Source organism: Zalophus californianus, chromosome 1 (genome assembly GCF_009762305.2).
Source record: "Zalophus californianus isolate mZalCal1 chromosome 1, mZalCal1.pri.v2, whole genome shotgun sequence".
In the NCBI taxonomy this organism is placed as follows: Eukaryota; Metazoa; Chordata; class Mammalia; order Carnivora; family Otariidae; genus Zalophus; species Zalophus californianus.
This window is the reverse complement of record NC_045595.1, coordinates 68,442,766-68,461,037: the sequence shown is the minus strand read 5'-3', so window position 1 is coordinate 68,461,037 and position 18,272 is coordinate 68,442,766. Positions and strand designations below refer to the sequence as shown.

The 18,272-nt window shown below is 41.8% G+C and overlaps 1 protein-coding gene and 1 long non-coding RNA gene across 4 annotated transcripts in view; one reads left to right on the top strand and one right to left on the bottom strand.

The window, feature by feature from the left end:
• The window catches only part of LOC113918524 (myosin VIIA and Rab interacting protein), a 417,240-nt gene that overhangs the window by 200,906 nt on the left and 198,062 nt on the right, over positions 1–18,272 (bottom strand). The window lies entirely within an intron of this gene.
• LOC113918526 overlaps positions 13,870–18,272 on the top strand; it is a 33,736-nt gene continuing 29,333 nt past the window's right edge. The window contains exons 1-2 of the long non-coding RNA XR_003518597.1: positions 13,870–13,987; positions 14,136–14,195. This is a non-coding gene — a long non-coding RNA (uncharacterized LOC113918526). The remainder of the gene's footprint in view (positions 13,988–14,135; positions 14,196–18,272) is intronic.

The window sequence follows — 18,272 nt, the reverse complement described above, 5'->3', positions numbered from 1 at the left end:
TAAATCCAGCAGGAGAAGAGAAATAATAAAGATCAGAGCAGAAATCAATGAAATAGAAACCAAAAGAACAGTAGAACAGATTAATGAAACTAGGAGCTGGTCCTTTGAAAGAATTAATAAGATTGATAAACCCTTGGCCAGACTTATGAAAAAAAGAGAAATGACCCAAATTAATAAAATCATGAAAGAAAGAGGAGAGATCACAAACCAACACCAAAGAAATACAAACAATTTTAAGAACATATTATGAGCAACTATATGCCAGCAAATTAGATAATCTGAAAGAAATGGATTCGGGCGCCTGGGTGGCTCAGTTGGTTAAGCGACTGCCTTTGGCTCAGGTCATGATCCTGGAGTCCCGGGATCGAGTCCCACATCGGGCTCCCTGTTCGGCGGGGAGTCTGCTTCTCCCTCTGACCCTCTTCCCTCTCATGCTTTCTATCTCTCATTCTCTCTCTCTCTCTCAAATAAATAAATAAATAAATAAATAAATAAATAAATAAATGTTTAAAAAAAAAAAAAAAAGAAATGGATTCATTACTAGAGATATATAAACTACCAAAACTGAACCAGGAAGAAACAGAAAATCTGAACAGACCTATAACCACTAAGGAAATTGAAGCAGTTATCAAAAATCTCCCACCATGGAAAACAGTATGGAGGATCTTCAAAAAGTTGAAAATAGAGCTACCATACGATCCAGCAATTGCACTACTGGGTATTTACCCCAAAGATACAAATTTAGGGATCTGAAGGTACGTGCAACCCAATGTTTGTAGCAGCTGTGTCCACAATAGCCAAACTATGGAAAGAGCCTAGATGTCCATCGACAGATGAATGGATAAAGAAGATGCGATCTATATATACAATAGAATATTATGCAGCCATCAAAAGGAATGAAATCTTGCCATTTGCAATGACGTGGATGGAACTGGAGGGTATTATGCTGAGTGAAATAAGTCAATCAGAGAAAGACATGTATCATATGACCTCACTGATATGAGGAATTCTTAATCTCAGGAAACAAACGGAGGGTTGCTGGAGTGGTGGGGGGTGGGAGGGATGGGGTGGCTGGGTGATAGACATTGGGGAGGGTATGTGCTATGGTGAGCGCTGTGAATTGTGCAAGACTGTTGAATCACAGGCCTGTACCTCTGAAACAAATAATACATTACATGTTAAAAAAAAGAAGATAGTAGGAAGGGAAAAATGAAGTGGGGGAAATCAGAGGGGGAGACGAACCATGAGAGACTATGGACTCTGAGAAACAAACTGAGGGTTTTAGAGGGGAGGGGGGTGGGGGGATGGGTTAGCCTGCTGATTGGTATTAAAAAGGGCACGTACTGCATGGAGCACTGGGTGTTATATGCAAACAATAAATCATGGAACACTACATCAAAAACTAATTATGTAATGTATAGTGATTAACATAACATAAAAAAAAAAAAAAGAACAGTGGTTCCAAGTGGGATCCTCGGCCCAACATCATCACCTGGGAATTTATCAGAAATACACATTTTAGACCCCTTTCCAAGACCTAACCAAATCAAAAACTCTGGGTTCAGGCCTAGCAAGTTGTGTTTTTAAGAAGCTCTGTAGGTGATTCTGGCACTCACTTAAATTTAGATACAGTATCATGGAAAATGGTTTTCCCCCAATAAAGGAAGATCTCAATTACAGATTAAAGGACACCCTGGATTTTAAGAAAATCAGGTACTAAATAATTAACACCGAGACATATCTGTAGGCATTCAGGCCCAAAACAAAACAAGACAAAAGTAAAAATGAAGTCACTGGCAATGGGATAGAAAAATCAGGTTGGCTTCCTTATCTCCCACTGTTGCATTTGATGACAGGGAACAGCAAAAGAGTAACTACAGAAGTCCTCAGAGAAAGAGATTTCCAATGGTTTTTATTCAAACAAATGTAGAACAGGTCTCAAAGCCAGGCTTAGTGATACTAAACCTAGTTCTCTTTTGCTCTGATCATACCACCCCTTAGAAGATATGTATTAATGCTTACGGATATTACTAACAATCCTTTGTATGAGGAGTTTTTGCTTTTTTTAAACCCTTTCCTGCTAGACTGCCTGCCTTGTAGCTGTTTCACTTCTCAGGATCAACCCCAAAAAAGTGAATGCATGAAAAAAGAGAAAGCATCAAAATCAACTCAGTCAGGGATCCAGCAACTTCATAGACTGGAGGGTGGCCTCACAGAACCTGAGAGAATCTTTTTAATATCATTAATTAATTAATTAATTAATTAATTAATTTTTAGTTATATGCAACTGATGAATCACTGAACTCTACCTCTGAAACTAATAATACACTGTATATTAATTAACTGATTTAAAATTAAAAAAAAAAAAAAGAACCTGAGAGAATCTTCAAAATTAATCAGAGTTCACCTCTTCAGGAGTGTCTTCCCTGACCCTCTTTGCCAAATGTCACCCTTTCTCCACCACTCTCAGCCACCCTATCTTGCTTTGTTTTTCCTTGTTGAAGTCATCCACAGCAAATGTATTTATATTTGTCCATTGTCTGTCTTTGTTCACTGCCTGTCTCCCTCCACTAGCATGTAAGGTCAATGGGAGTTAGGACTTGGTCTGTTTGGTTCACTTTTGTATCCTTAGTGCTTACCTAGCACAGTCCCTGGCACATAGTAGGTACTCAATAAATTTATCGAGTGACCGCCCTTGGAGATAAGGAAACTGAGATCCCACATGAAGAAAGGGTGCCCTTCAAAGCAAATGGTATTGCTATTAATAGATTTATTATTTGATTTAAATAATTGATTCAAATACATAGACAGTCCTCAGATTTAATATTAACTGTGTTGGCATTTGCCGGGAGGGATGCCTGAAGAAAAGTCTGCACCTATGTCAACAGAATTTCAGGATCTTGATGAAGCAGGACGTTATATAGATGAGCCAAAGATGGCCTCTGTGTGCTGGCCACTACATCGTCTATTTGTCTCTGCAGGCCATGACTCATTAGCTTAAAAGCCCACTGGCACCATATTCAAAATTTAAACATTTAATTATTTTTTAAAAATAGCCAAAACAACAGATTTTTAGCCATTTAGAGCCTGCCTGATTTGCACACCTCACAAAACTTCACTTCACAGCTGCTAGCTTTGTGGTGATAAGCCTCCAAGCTACTACAGCCCTCTAGGGCTCTCTGACCCAGAGTCTTGCAGTGCCCCTGGGGGACATCCCTCCCTCCCCCACTAAGGGTCCCCTTGCTCTTCTCCCCTTCCGAGGAGCAATCCCCAGGTAGCCCTGGACAGACCCCTGCTGTAAAAGACTCCCCTCTCATGCAACTGCCTCCAAATGCCATACTCCCATCATATGAAGATTCATCAGGGCCCATCACTGCCTAGGAATTTGTGCTGAATACAGGCATATGATCTGAAACCTGAGAGACAGTCTCCTCCCATCACCATGAGAAAAAATAGCCTCCTGTTTCGGGGGTAAGAAACCTGGTGCCGGAAGATGACCTGAAATCTCAGCAGAGAAACTGACCCATCAGTGGCACAGACAGCCTTGGGAAAGCCTGCCCTGCCCTACCCTGATGCTCTAAGGCCACGGAAATCTAACTGCAGTCCTCCAGTTTAGAGGAGAAGACAGGCTGGTGTCACGTAAAGTGTGTGGGGGAGTGTGGAGGAAAATTCAAACACACCACATTAGATAAAACAGAGGATCTGGACAGAGCCTCCCATGTTCAGTCTGGTCATGGTGAAAAGAATCAGGATCGTAACCGTGCAAACAGAAATAGCAAAGAAAAAGAGACCGAAGGGAACAAAACACAAGGGAGGATGGTAGGAAAGATTATGGACATGTAGAAGAAAGGGAGGGAGGGGAAAAAAATAGCATGGAAAAAGGAGAGAAAGAACCCACGCTGGAAAAGAACCCAAGATAAAGAAGAAACTCCTCCCCAGGCTTGAGGTTTTGGCACTATGGAAAACGCAATAGGAACATGAACTCAACAAGACAAGTACTCAAGAATTTAAAGACAAAGTTATAAACAAGAGGATGGTATGGAAGGATGATCACAGATCTAAAGAAACAAACTGAGGATAAAACACCACTGTTACAGAACTAACAAATAAATCAGAACAAAAAAGGGCCATATGCACCCCAATGTTCACAGCAGCAATGTCCGCAATAGCCAAACTGTGGAAAGAGCCGAGATGCCCTTCAACAGATGAATGGATAAAGAAGATGTGGTCCATATATACAAAGGAATATTACTCAGCCATCAGAAAGGATGAATACCCAACTTTTACATCAACATGGATGGGACTGGAGGAGATCATGCTAAGTGAAATAAGTCAAGCAGAGAAAGTCAATTACCATATGGTTTCATTTATTTGTGGAACATAAGGAAGAGCGTAGAGGACATTAGGAGAAGGAAGGGAAAAATGAGGCGGGGGGAATCAGAGGGGGAGATGAACCATGAGAGACTATGGACTCCGAGATATAAACTGAGGGTTTTAGAGGGGAGGGTGGTGGGGGGATGGGTTAGCCCGATGGTGGATATTAAGGAGGGCATGTACTGCATGGAGCACTGGGTGTTATATGAAAACAATGAATCATGGATCACTACAAATCATGGATCAAAAACGAATGATGCATTGTATCATGACCAGCATAACATAATAAAATGAAATAAAATTTTTAAAAAAGGAAAAATAATTAAGAGTAGAGATATGCAAGGCACGTGGAAAGTATTCCACATAAGGATAACTCCTGTTCATGAAATTCAGTGAGGAACAAGTGAAAAAATATATATATTGAGAGATACAATAGCAGAAAATTTCTTTAAACTGAATGAGGAATTGCGTTTGTATATCCCAAAGGCATACTACATTTTAATAAAAACTTCTGCTACATTGAGGCTTACAGTAGTTAGAACTCTAGGTGTTTGAGACCTAAAAGGGGGGAAATGTCAATCTGGCCTGAAATTTCTCCAGAGGAACATTCACTGACATTCATGGGGCAACTTCTATTGTTCATGAAGAACATGTGACCCAAGGACACAGCACTAGGGCAAATTGTTAAGAATGTAGAAAAGCATCAGGCGGACATTATCAAATATGAAAAACAAATTGGTTACTTGTGAAACTTTCTTAAAAAGAATCCTACTGAATCACAGAATCCAGCCAACAAAATGATGGATGGTGGAGCCTTGGTTAAGGGACTAGCAGAGGCTCAGTGCCAGAAAGCAGTGGAGTTGCGTGTTGATCAAAATAAGCTAGATATTGGTGCAGACAACCCTCACCTTTCAGTGGCTTTTGTCCTCAAAAATTTACTTCGTGATCATGCAAAATCTGCTCTAGGTCTATCAGCCTCTCCAGGGGACCCACCTTCCATGCGAAGGTTCAGCACTGCACCTCCACAACAACATGTGATTCCACATTCTCCAAGACAAGGGAGGAGAGCTCCAGAGATTCTCACAAGGGCAACTGAATGCTTCCATCCAAAGTGACACATGAGTGCTTTATTCTTTTATGAGATGATCGGTCAGAGGCAGCCACACGAGGGGCAGAGGAGAGACTCTGGAAACAACAAAGTTTACTATACTCACAGGTCCTAGAGACAAGAGGCACAGCACACCACACAAAGCCACACAGGAAAGACATGAGAGTGGTCAGAAGGCAGAAGACAGGAGTGAGGGGAGCATGTAGGCTCTTTATTGTGTCTTTATTGTGGTTTCCATGTCAAAGGGGAGGCAGGACAGGGTGAGCAGTTTAGGACTGGCTAGTGTGAATAATGTCTGCAGACTATGGGCTTCAGAGGTGGTCCCTAGTTGGGAGACACCTGATCCTGGGATGATTAAGGCAGAGGACTATTGCCTTCTGGGATGTGTGGGCCAGAGAGGAGGCAAGACTCTGGGTTGGTTAGTTTGCATATCGAAGACACATTCTAGCCTGGGTCCTCTGCCATCTCCAAGAACTGGCTAGCCTTGGGGGGGCAGTCTCTGCCCAACCAGAAATGGTTTTTTAAGATGTCAAAATATAATATGCAGAAAACTAAAGATATTTACAGTACATTGGGTCACTTGGTCAGAGCAAGTCATAGGGCTATGCCTATCCTCAGGAAGATGAAGAAGAGCCATCTCTGCATGTCCCTGGAAAGAGGAGAGCTGGAAATAACAGTGAATGGTGCTAATCTCTACCACAAACAGTATCGATAAAGGTCTGAGAGGGAAGAAAGTATGATCACAGAACTGTAAATACTGATACCTCCTAAAAAAAAAAAAAAAACCTAATGATGAAACCGACCAACTAACTGAAAGATTCAAAATCAAAATAATGACCTCCAGAATGGGCAAATGATGAGGACCAATGCCATTTGCATAGAAGATGAAGATGAATAGCTGTGTGTTCCTCCTTGGCTGGCAAATAAGATTCTGGCTTTTCTGTGGCAGCAGGAGCAGAAGTCCCAGTGCTAAGTGCCTCCTTCATGGTGCTGGAAGGCAGCTGTGTGGGATCTCCACATGTTGGCAGGGATTGTGGCTGAGATGGGTCGTCTGGGAGCCAGAATTAGGAAGGAGATCACTGATTTCTGCGGCTTCCTGACAGTTTCCTGCTTCCTGCTCTTGGCCAAGGAAGCAATTCCTTTGCTTGGTCAGGTCTCCAGGCTGTTCTGGGGGTCCTTCCTAGAAACTTAGCCTGGAGTATGCTCCTCCAGTCCTGCCGACAATACACACACATCTAATTCTCTATATTAAAAATCTTTCTGCTCGAAATAGGCACATTGGCCTCCTTACTTGTAACTGATTTGTTACTGATACATATTACCTCAAATCTTAGGCTTAAATCATTTTTAGGTGGACTGAAGAATTACATTAGTCCCTCATCATCTGAGGGGGATACATTCCAAGACTGCCAGTGGATGCCTGAAACCATAGATAGTACTGAACTCTATATATGCTATGTTTTTTCCTATACATACACACCTATGGTAAAGTTTAATTTATAAATTAGGCACAGTAAGAGATTCATGACAGTAACTAATAATAAAATAGAACACATAACAACATACTGTAATGAAAGTTATGTGAATATGGTCTCTGTCTCTCAAAATATCTTATTGTGCTTTATTCACCTTTTTGTGATGAGGTGAGGTGATAAAATGCCTTTGTGAGGATGCAAAGTGAGGTGAGTGATGTAGACACTGTGACAGAGTGTTAGGCTACACTGATTTTCTGATAATTTGTCAGGAGGAACATCTGCTTCCAGACTGGGGTTGACCGCAGGTAATTGAAACCATGGTAAGCGAAATCACGGGTAAGGGGGACTAGTACTATACATTGAAAGCAAAACTTTAAAACTTCTAGAAGACTATGTAGTAGAATATAATTATACGCTGAGAATTGGGAAGAATCTCTTTAAAAGACTCAAATTTCTCTCTCTCTCTTTTTTGAAAGAGAGCATGCACATGTGCTCATAACATCTAAAACTGAGAAACAATGTAAACATCCATTAAGAGGAGGTGTGGGGGGGTGGGGCAGAGGGAGAGGGAGAGAGAAAATCTTAAGCAGACTCTGGGCTCAGCACGGGGCTCGATCTCACAACCCTGAGATCATGATCTGAGCTAAAATCGAGTTGGATGCTTAATTGACTGAGCCACCCAGGTTCCCCAAAAGACTCAGATTTCTAACTATAAAGGAAAAGACTGAAAAATTTGATTACACTAAAATTTAAAACTTATGCTTATCAAAAAAAAAAGGAAAGGAAAGGCCACAGTCTGAGAGAAGATACTGGCAGCACAAACAAAAGATTAGGGACTGGTATTCACAATATAAAAAGAACTACTACTTGTTATTAAGAAAAAGAAGAAAATAAATAGGAAAATCAGTAAAAGTAACAAATACGCAATTCATTCAAGAGGAAATATAAATGACTGGGAAGCATAATAAAGATGTATAAGTTCACTAGTAAAATAAAATGCAATCAAACCTTAACTTATATTATGTAAGTTAAAAATATAATTAAGAACATTATTTTATATCTATCGGATTTGCAAGAACTAAAAATACATTTCAATACCACCTGTTAGGGAGGATGTGACAGAAAGGGAATTTTTCTTTCTTTTTTTTACCAATTGTGGGAATATAAACTGCTGTAATTCTGATGGAGAACAGCTGGGGTATAGCTAATAAAGGGGAATATGTGTATACCCTGCAACTTAAAAATCAGTCCTAGCTATGTACCCTGGAAAAACTCTGGCACTTGTGTATATAAATGTGTAAGAATGTCCTGGTAGCATTGTTTCATAACATCTAAACCTGAGAAACAATGTAAACATCCATTAAGAGGAGAACAGCAATTGTGGTGCAGTCGCACAATGGAGTCCCACAGAGCAGTACAAGTGGCTGTCCTGTTTAGGACAGAATAGGCTTTGATATACTAACCTCCAAATCCTACTTGGCTTAAAACTACAAGGGATATATATATATATATTTTTTCTCATATTACATGTTCAATGTGGTTGGCAGGAGGCTCTATTCCACTCAATCACTTAGAGACCCAGGTGAAGACTTTGCCATCTTATAGTTGCACAATCTGAACACTAGGTCATTGGAAGGGAAGAGAGAAGACAGTCTAGTTAATTCTGCCCTGACTTGAGCATGGTATGTGACACTTCTGCTCAGAGTCCATTGTCCAGAATCAATTGTATGGCTCTGGTCTACCTGCAAAGGAGGCTGGAACATACAGGGAGCATATGGAATATTTGGTGAGCACTATCTCTGCCATGTAAGTGAACCACACATGTAATATGAATAGATATAACAAAGCTGAACAATGGGGGCAACTGGGTGCTCAGTCAGTTGGGTGTCTGACTCTTGACTTCAGCTCAGGTTGTGATCTTGGGGTCGTGAGATCAAGCCCCGTGTTGGGCTCTGCGTTCAGCGTGGAGTCTGCTTGAGATTCTCTCTCCCTCTCCCTCTCCTCCTCCCACTTGTGCGCTATCTCTCTTTTTGTCCCTTTCCTTGTGGATTTATTTATTTATTCTTATTAACATAATGTATTATTTGTTTCAGAGGTACAGGTCTGTGATTCAACGGTCTTGCACACTTCACAGCGCTCACCATAGCACATGCCCTCCCCAGTGTCCCTCACCCAGCCACCCCATCCCTCCCACCCCCCACCACTCCAGCAACCCTCAGTTTGTTTCCTGAGATTAAGTCTCTTATGGTGTGTCTCCCTCTCTGGTTTTGTCTTGTCTCATTTTTTCCTCTCTTCCCCGGTGATCCTCTGTCTTCTCTGCCTTGCTTTTTATATTTCTTTTTTCTTTCTCTCTCTCTAAAATAAATAAATAAATCTTTAAAAAAATGGTGGTTACCTCCAGAGGAAAGGAGGAAGATATAACTAAAGGGAGATAACCAGGGGCTTCCATTAGGATAGGTAATATTTTAGTTCAAAATCTAGGTGATGAATCCATAATTATTTGCCAAATCATTTTTAATTCCCTTTGTATAACTTTATTATTACCTAGTAAATAAAGAAATATTGGCTAGAGGTGCCTGGGTGACTTAGTCGGTTAAGCGTCTGACTTTGGCACAGGTCACGATCCTGGGACCCTGGGATTGAGCCCCATATAGGGGGCTCCCTCCTCAGTGGGGAGTCTGCTTATCCTTCTGCCCCTCTTTCAAATAAATAAATAAAATCTTTTAAAAGAAGAAACACTGGCTATTAAAGATGACATCCATATTGCCAAGCTAAAAAACATCAGCTGTATAACAGCCTGATGATTAAACATTTTATTTGAGCAGAAAAAAATGGAATGTATACTGTGATACAGTACAAATATTTTTTACCTGATGTTTATATTAAAGCTGTGCACATTTTTTTTTAGTTCCTAGGGGCACTAAAATTTAAAGTAATGTGCACTTAAGGTTATTAAGTGATTTGAGCCAATATCCTGGAACATGCACTGTGCGATTCTATGAAATCTTTCAGAAGGTGAACAAGTGTCCTTATTTGTTGAGTGGTGATATCTTTAACTGCCTTGGTCAATGCTGGGAAAGAATTAAGTATAAAACTAAATTATTTTGCTGGGCCTTCATACTCATAAGCAATTATGCTGTGCTTAATATTTTATAAAGTAAAGGAAATAGCTATTTAGCAACCTCAGAATGAAAACAACATAATAAAAGCTACTCGTTATTGTAGCTAAAGTGTTGCTAAGTGATTTATATACCTTTTATCTCTTTCTCTTTACAGTAATTTTTGAGGAAAGTCTCATAACTCCCAAATTCAAAAGGACTGAATAACTTGTCCAAGGTCACATGGCAAAAATGTGGCTGATCCAGGATTCAAAGCCAGATCTATCTAATGCAGACCACATGAATGAATGTGGGGGGAAAGAACTTCAAGAGATCACCAAACCAATCCCTTCCTCTGGGAGGTGCTGCCAACAGAGGAAAATTCTGGGCTTCCCCTTAACGTAAGTTTCCAGTGTAGAGGATCATCACTTTTTTGATATATTTTAGGTTCCATCACCCCATGTGTGCACCACTGTGTTAGAGAAGGAATGAATTATGGGACAGTGATGGTCCAAGAGTGGCCACTGGGGTCCCTGAGGAGGACACAATGAGGATCACCAAGGCACTTGTACCTGTGCATGGGTCAGCATCTCCTCCTCTCTAATTAGCCAATGGCACACATAATCTGCCTAGACTAACACATATAGCTGCTCATGGCTGCTCCATTCCACTCAAGAGCTCTGCTGTGTTAGAAAAGAGAGTTTTCGAATTATCCTTCTGTGAAATTCAGCCACTTTGAAAGATCAGCTGCCTTAACCCAAAAATACAGTCCCAGTAACAAGCCTGTGTGGATGAGTCAGGCTAAGGGAAAACGTGAAGAAAATACGGGCTCAAGGCAGCCTTTGCCATAGGTCTTTGTTGTCTTTGTTTAGGCTTCCTGGAAATCTTAATTGAGGTTCTTCCTGTGCATCCAGAGCTCATCCACCAGAATCCAGTAGGTAAGGAGACTGGTGTATGGGGTGGGGGAGGAGAGAAGAGGAGGGGTAGGGATTGGGAGGTTGGGGAGGTCAATAACAGTATGCTCCACCATCGCTAAGGGGGCTGCTCCTTAGGGTCCCTAGAGAAGCCAGTCAGGCTTTGATAATGACACCAACAACAGCAGTCATAATAATAGTAACTGACGTTCACTAAACACCCAAATGTCAGGCACTGAAGCAGGTTCCCTCATCCAGCCCCCAACTCCAAAAGGAGGGCATTATCATCCCTTGCCCTTGGCAGTGAGTGGTGGATTTGAACTCAGATATATAATTTCAGCATCTGTGTTATTTCCAACATGGCACGGACTGACTCATATCAGTAAGGCACCCAACCTGCTTAATTAATGATGTGCTATGGTTTTTCAGCCAATCCAACCCCAGCTATTGAACCAAAGCTGTTTAATAAAATCGCATCTATTGAACCTAAGTTATTTTACTTCTTCATGCCTAAGTTTCTCTGCATGTAAAGTGGGGCAAATAACAGTACCTACTTCATATATCATTATGAATATTAAAAGAGTTAAGATTTATAATACTCCTAGAGCATGCCTAGCACACAGGGTATGTAAGTGGTTGTTATATAAAATTCTCTCTAAATAAAGCTTGCCCCTACTGCAGTTGGGAGAATGGCCATATTCTCCCAGCAGAGAAAAACATGCCTCAGAGAACCTGGGGTGGAGGAAGACTCAGAAGACAGACAACAAAGAAGGTTCTTGTGTTTGAGGGTGTCAGGAAGTCTGGAAGGAGGACGCAGGCCTCCCGCTTGAAGCCGATGGTCTAATGTCCACAGGTACTGAGCTGGAAACTGAGCCTGTGAGTTCTAGCTTCTCTACCAGGAAAAATGAGAGTGAAATTGTTCACTGTAGCATGAACAGTGTCAAAGGGAGTTGACTCACAAGATATGTGTGGGGGTCACAAGGGGAGTGCCCACTGCCTCAACTATATTCATATGTTGAGTTATATCCCAGGGATAAAAAGAATGCCTGGGCATGGTTCTGGAAGTACTGCTGCTGATCTCCAAAAAGCCACAGATTTTCTCCAAAGAGCCAGAAGCCACCCGTGCCCTGGCTTCCTGCCTCCTCCCGGGACATCCCAGCGGCACCCTGCACGCTGGTTATGGTGAGCCACACCTGTGGTTTCCTCAACTTCCCAAGGAGTTTTGAGCTCTGGTCTCACCCCACGTAGAGCACCAATGAATGACTACAGTCTTACTGGCTTTAGGGCTGGTCCAAGACCTAGTGTAAGAATGGAGGGAACAAAACTCATACTGCTGATCGATCCAATCACACTTGGTCACACAGGCACCTACCCTGAGCAAACCCTTTCCAAGGAGCCGCTCCCTCCCAGCACCGAGGCCACCTCCCCACAGAGGGCTGGCCCACTGCCCACTCCTACTCTTCACAAGGACGAGGACGAGGCTGCAGAGCACGTGGTACACAGCCGGGGTAGAGTGTGAAAAGATGAAAGGGCCCTACCCAGCCCCTCATGCCCATTTCTGGAAAACTACTGCCCCCCAAAATATGCTTCTAGCCTTCTCACAGTCAATAGGTCTGGTGATGGAGCAGGTGGATATTTGTTTGCAGAGTATTTAACATCCTAACCTTGCTATACATCGTCCCTCATCCCCCAGCCTGCAGCACATTGCCATATTCTTCATGACGCAGTCAGATACTCTCCATCCAAGCCAAAGCTTTCTGTTTGCTTCTCTGGCCTGTAGCAGATCTCTGATGCCCACATGCCACGCTCAGAATGCATCCAGTGCCAAAGCATTACAGCCAGATAGTGATGCCTGTGATGGTATCTCTGAACTGTTAACCTCAACCCCAGCCCTCTCCCCCCAAAAATAAAGACAGGAAAAGAAAAGCCTTTAGTTAGGGGACACCAACAAAAGAATGCTCAATACAGTTGCAGATAATGCTTTTCTTTATTGAAAGTATAATTTGGAAGAAGTGACCTGTAGATAATTCTGCTGTTTGTTAATTCCCCTTACACTAAAAGATAGGGTTCGCTCTGATTTACAATAACCTCCCCTGCCCATCACCTGGTCTTTTTGGTGGTCTCCTTATCTTCCAAGAGCCTTCTTAAGGGTCCTGACCTCTATAGAACTTTCTCAGACTTTTCAAGCCAGAATTGGTGGTTGTTTCCAACCACACCTTTTTATTTTTTAAAGATTTTATTTATTTATTTGAGAGAGAGAGAATGAGAGAGAGAGAAAGCACATGGGGGGGGAGGGCCCCTGCTGAGCAGGGAGCCCGATGCGGGACTCGATCTAGGGACTCCAGGATCATGACCTGAGCCAAAGGCAGTCGCTTAACCATTGAGCCACCCAGGCGCCCTCCAACCACACCTTTTTAATATGAATTCTAGCATTTACACAATTAATTACATTGTAAATACAAGCTTGTAAGTTTTGGTTACCTCACCCATGCACCCACCCACACACACATACTCCAATTACTCAGCTGCGAGCTCCTTGAGGTCAAGAACTATCTATATATTGGGGCACCTGGGTGGCTCAGTCATTGAGCGTCTGCCTTCGGCTTGGGTCATGATCCCAGTGTCCTGGGATTGAGCCCCGCATCGGGCTCCCCGCTCCGCGGGAAGCCTGCTTCTCCCTCTCCCACTCCCCCTGCTTGTGTTTCCTCTCTCGCTGTGTCTCTCTGTCAAATAAATAAAATCTTTTAAAAAAAAGAAAGAACTATGTGTTATTTATTGTTATATCACAATGTAAAACATAGTGCTTAGCAACAAGAATGGACATTCATTAAGTATATTTAGAATGAATGTTTTTGAATGGAAATTCTCAAATGTTAGCCCTTCAGCTTCTCCTGGCCTATCTGATTTCCAGGGATCGTTCAAAGGCGTCTCCAATAACTGCATCAGTAACTACAGTTAATTCTTCATTGTCTCATTCCCAGTGATACGATTCTTCTGAAGAAAACTGATCTGTGACAGGTATGGCTACGTCTCATCGCACAGCTTGACAGAGTACTGGTTGGGGGATGCTGGGGTTCAGGACTGGGTTTCTATTCTTTCACGATTTCAACCATCAACAACTGGTAGCCTATTATGTGCCGGGGCTGACCCCTGTGCTGTGTTCTAGCTTCCAGGGACTCAACAGTAGCTGCCGAGTCTTCACCTACCATCCAGTGTGTAAACTTAGGTAAGTCCCTCAAGCCTCCTGGCTGCAATCTCATTTATAAGACGGGAAAAAAGATTGCCCTACATATTTCGGCCAGGATCAATTGATATTAGCCAATGCGTTCTTAGTTTCACTTGCCCTAGAAACTGGTCATGTCCCTAAACAAAAAGCCCAAGCTAAAAGTTCTGGTGTTGGTGAAAAGTGCTCATGGATAAGGCTCAGAGCACAAGAAGGTGTTCTGGGCACCTAAATGAACTCAAGTTACAGGGCATGTGGGTCAGCTCAGATTCATGGACCTGAGCAGGAGCCAGTTAGGAGCACAGGTGTCTGGACCTGGGGAATCACCCTTGCCAATGACACTGTTTCTAAACTATGAAATCTGAGCAACTGCAGAAAGACTGCACCTTCATAATTTTTGTAAAAGCCGTGGATTAATGAGACACTCATTCTTGAGCAGACTGGGGAGGGTCAGAGAGAAAGCATGGCTGCCAGACCAAGAACCAAGAAGATGAATGGGAATGGGGACAGAGGTATCGCTCACTTTGTGTCTCTGTGTCACATGTTGGTTATTCTTGGGATATTTCAAACTTTTTCATTATTATTATATTTGTAGTGATCTGTGGTCAGTGATGATGACTCACTGAAAAGGCACATGATTAACATTTTCTGGCAATAATTGTTTTTTAATAAAGGTATGTTATTTTAGACATAATGCCATTTCACACAGTAGACTATGGTATAGTGTAGACATAACTTTTATATCATCTGGGAAACCAAATAATTCATTTGACTCACTTTACTGTGAGATTCCTTTTATTGCAGTTGTGTGGAACCAAACCCGAACATGTCTGAGGTGTGCCTGTGTGGTGTTCTGTATTTGTTGAATTACGATGATGTTTATGTGAATGTTCATAATCATATAGGGTTGAGTCCATGGCCTGGCTTCAGTCATTCCCAATGAATTCTCTTGTTTCTGTTTACCAAGTCAAAGGTAACCTCTAGTTAACATTAAAAGTGCAATCTATCCTGGGGCTTCCGGCTGACACCTCTTGCCTCAATTGTGGTCCAAGACTGGCCTGAGTGGAGGAGTTGTTTCTTAGCAAAAGGCATTTTAACAAGATCTGTTAGCCCTGGATGTACTCTACAACAAATACATTTGAAAACAGTGAAGCGCTAGGGAGAGATGAACCATTGTTATAAATAGGGACCATCTTTCGTGAGGCCTCTTCATGCGCCGTACAGTCCGGCTGGTAATGGGAAGCAAACCAGAGAGATGGGCCTGTTCTATCTCCAGAAAGTCATCAAGCACCTGAAGCATAGGTGCTTTTTATATTTTTGTCTTTTTTTTTTTTTTCTCAAATGACAACAAACTGTTCAACCGCTGGCTCAATTTTAAAGTCTATCTTCTAATGATTTTCTCCCTTAACTTAATGTATCATCAATTAGGGGCTTGGTGGTTGGTGGATATGCATTTGGTTAATTATAGGCTTAAAAAGGTGGGGCTGGGGAAATGCCTACTGGCCTCAAGATTGAGTGCAAAAATTTAAATACCAGAGTCTAAGATGGTTAAAAATTTGCATTTTTCCCCTACCATGTCAATGGGCAAAGTTCATGATGATGACACCTGCTAGATTGGTCATTGTTAGAAGAAAATGCTGCCAAGGAATCAGTCATTTGTTAAGTTCCCTCACTGTTCCAAGGCCACAAAATGTGGCTCTCTCCATGGGGTGCCATGGTCCACAGGTCTGCAGTCAATGAACAGGAATGGTGCTACTAACCTGTGTGACATTTCGTTGGCTGTTAAAAATCCCCAGATATTTCAAACTGTGCAACATGGCAGACACTGATGGTTCGCTGTAACCATTCACATCTGCTGTTGTAGTTGAAGGCAGTCATGGACAACATGTACCTGAATAAACATGGCTGTGTCCCAGCAACACTTTTTTATAAAAACAGGTAACAGGCCAGATTTGGTCTGTGGGCCATCATTTGCTGACTCCTTTAACAGTTGGAATATTAACATTTTTCATTTTTCTCCTTGAACAGATATTTTTATCCCATTCTGCCTCCCTTTCAGAATTTTCTTTTAATGTCATATGTTTTTGTGTTTAAGTCTTATTTAACACATTGTTATCATTCTTTGTCACAGAAATGTGTGTAATAAATTGAATTTAATAACTTTTTAAGTCTTGAGGCTCTAAGTGTCAAAATATTTATCTGGGGTTGAGTTATCAATTCTGATTATTAAGACACAATTTATCAAGAACATAAATATACAATATCATAGCACATGAAAACTATGAAATTCAACTTTCAGTGCTCATAAATAAAGTTCTATTGGAATACAAAAAACTCAAAAATATATTCAAATTCTGATAAATAGTAAAGAAACACAAACATACATTTATTGGAAATACATCTTGCAGGGAGATGTCTTTTTTATTGGTTCCTGTATGCACGGGTGGATACCATTTATTATTTGAGTGAGATAGTGTTCAGCACTAGTTTTATGTGTTCTTTTTAAAAACTTTAAGCTATGAGGAAACATTTTCCTATAGATGGAGACAGAAGCAGTTTGGTTTTTTTTAAAGCAATGTCCTTCAACTTTGAACTCCATCTGAGTTATATGCCAAAAATCACGTGGCAATCTAGGATCCAATATTATTTTTAGTGGTCATTTAGGCCCTCCTTCAATTTTGTTGAAACTAAGGAAGCAGAAATCACCTGCCCTGCGAAAGGGGACAGTACTCAGCTGTTAGGTACAACAACATGTTTGTGGCACCCCTGGCCTTTATACAAACATTGCTTACACCCTCATGTTCTCCTCCATTCCCATAGATTGTTCTGCTCTTCTGAATTAACGTTGTAGCTGAAACCCTTTCTGTTTGCTATCCAACAAGGATTTTAGAAAATTAGAAACTCATGAACTCTTCATCTTGCAGGTCACGCTTACTTATTGGCTAGACCTGCCAATTTTGAGACACCACATTTAAGTGTGGAAGATTAGAAAATATGCAAGAAACAAAAATATCCTTCTCAGTCCCATGTCAGGATTGTCACCTGCCTCTTCTCTTTCTTGGCCTAAAATTTCTATCTTGCAGCTCTGATTGCAATTATGTCTACCATACCAGTTAAAGTTCTTTGGTTTCTGTTTTAAACAGCAGGAATGAACTCTGGATGACTTCTGTGAAAAGGTAACTTAAAGGAAAGATCTGGTGGCTTAAAGAATCGAGGGAAAAGTTGAATATCCAAGACTTGTGACGGCAGCACGAGGGATCTCAGTAATGGGAACATCACCCCTGGTCATCATTTTGTCCCCTATCTCGGGATGACTCAGCTCTAATTGTCCTCAGTTGATGTGTTGCTCTAACCAAGATTCAAATTCCCAGAGAGGATCAGATTTGCAGTGTTAGGGTCATGGGCCCATATACTGACCGGGGGCTCATCTTCCAATTTTTGAATATCCTAAGTTTTCTTTTCTCCCAGCTTTGCCTAAATCAATGCCTGCATTGCTACTACAACCCAAATTTCCCCAAGTGCCACCAGCCTAAGAGGAAACACACATATAAGGTAATCTTAAGAATTCTGATGTTACAGATTCTGTGCCTCCTTCTGAACAAAGCAGGACATCAGTGTCCTCTCACAGCATGTCTCCTGGGTCTTTTTTGGAGTCCTCGGGAAGTCTCACGGGAAGTCACTGGTGACACTTCCTCTTTCCAGCCCCTGCCAATGTCCAGTTGTAGAGAAATCACTGGAATGAGGGTTGCTATGCTGCCAGGCCCTGCTCTCCTATGCAAATGCCAAATCACTGCCAAGCTTCCCTCAGTGCTACCACGGCCAATAATCTTCCCTATGCTTGGGCTTCTGTCCTCAAAAGAGAATGCCTCTCTTTCCAGGTCTATATCATACATTGTCCCCTAGGCTGCAGAGTAACTCTGTTGGGTCCCATGTTCCATGGTGAAAACAGTTTCTTTGTTTCGCCTGTGGCCCCCCCTCTCTGGGACCAGGCAGGAGAATATATGAAGGGGTCTCCCATTTCACTTGCCTCCTTCTCTCCACCTCCTATCACCCTTTGTCCTACATTCCTTGAAGAGCTCT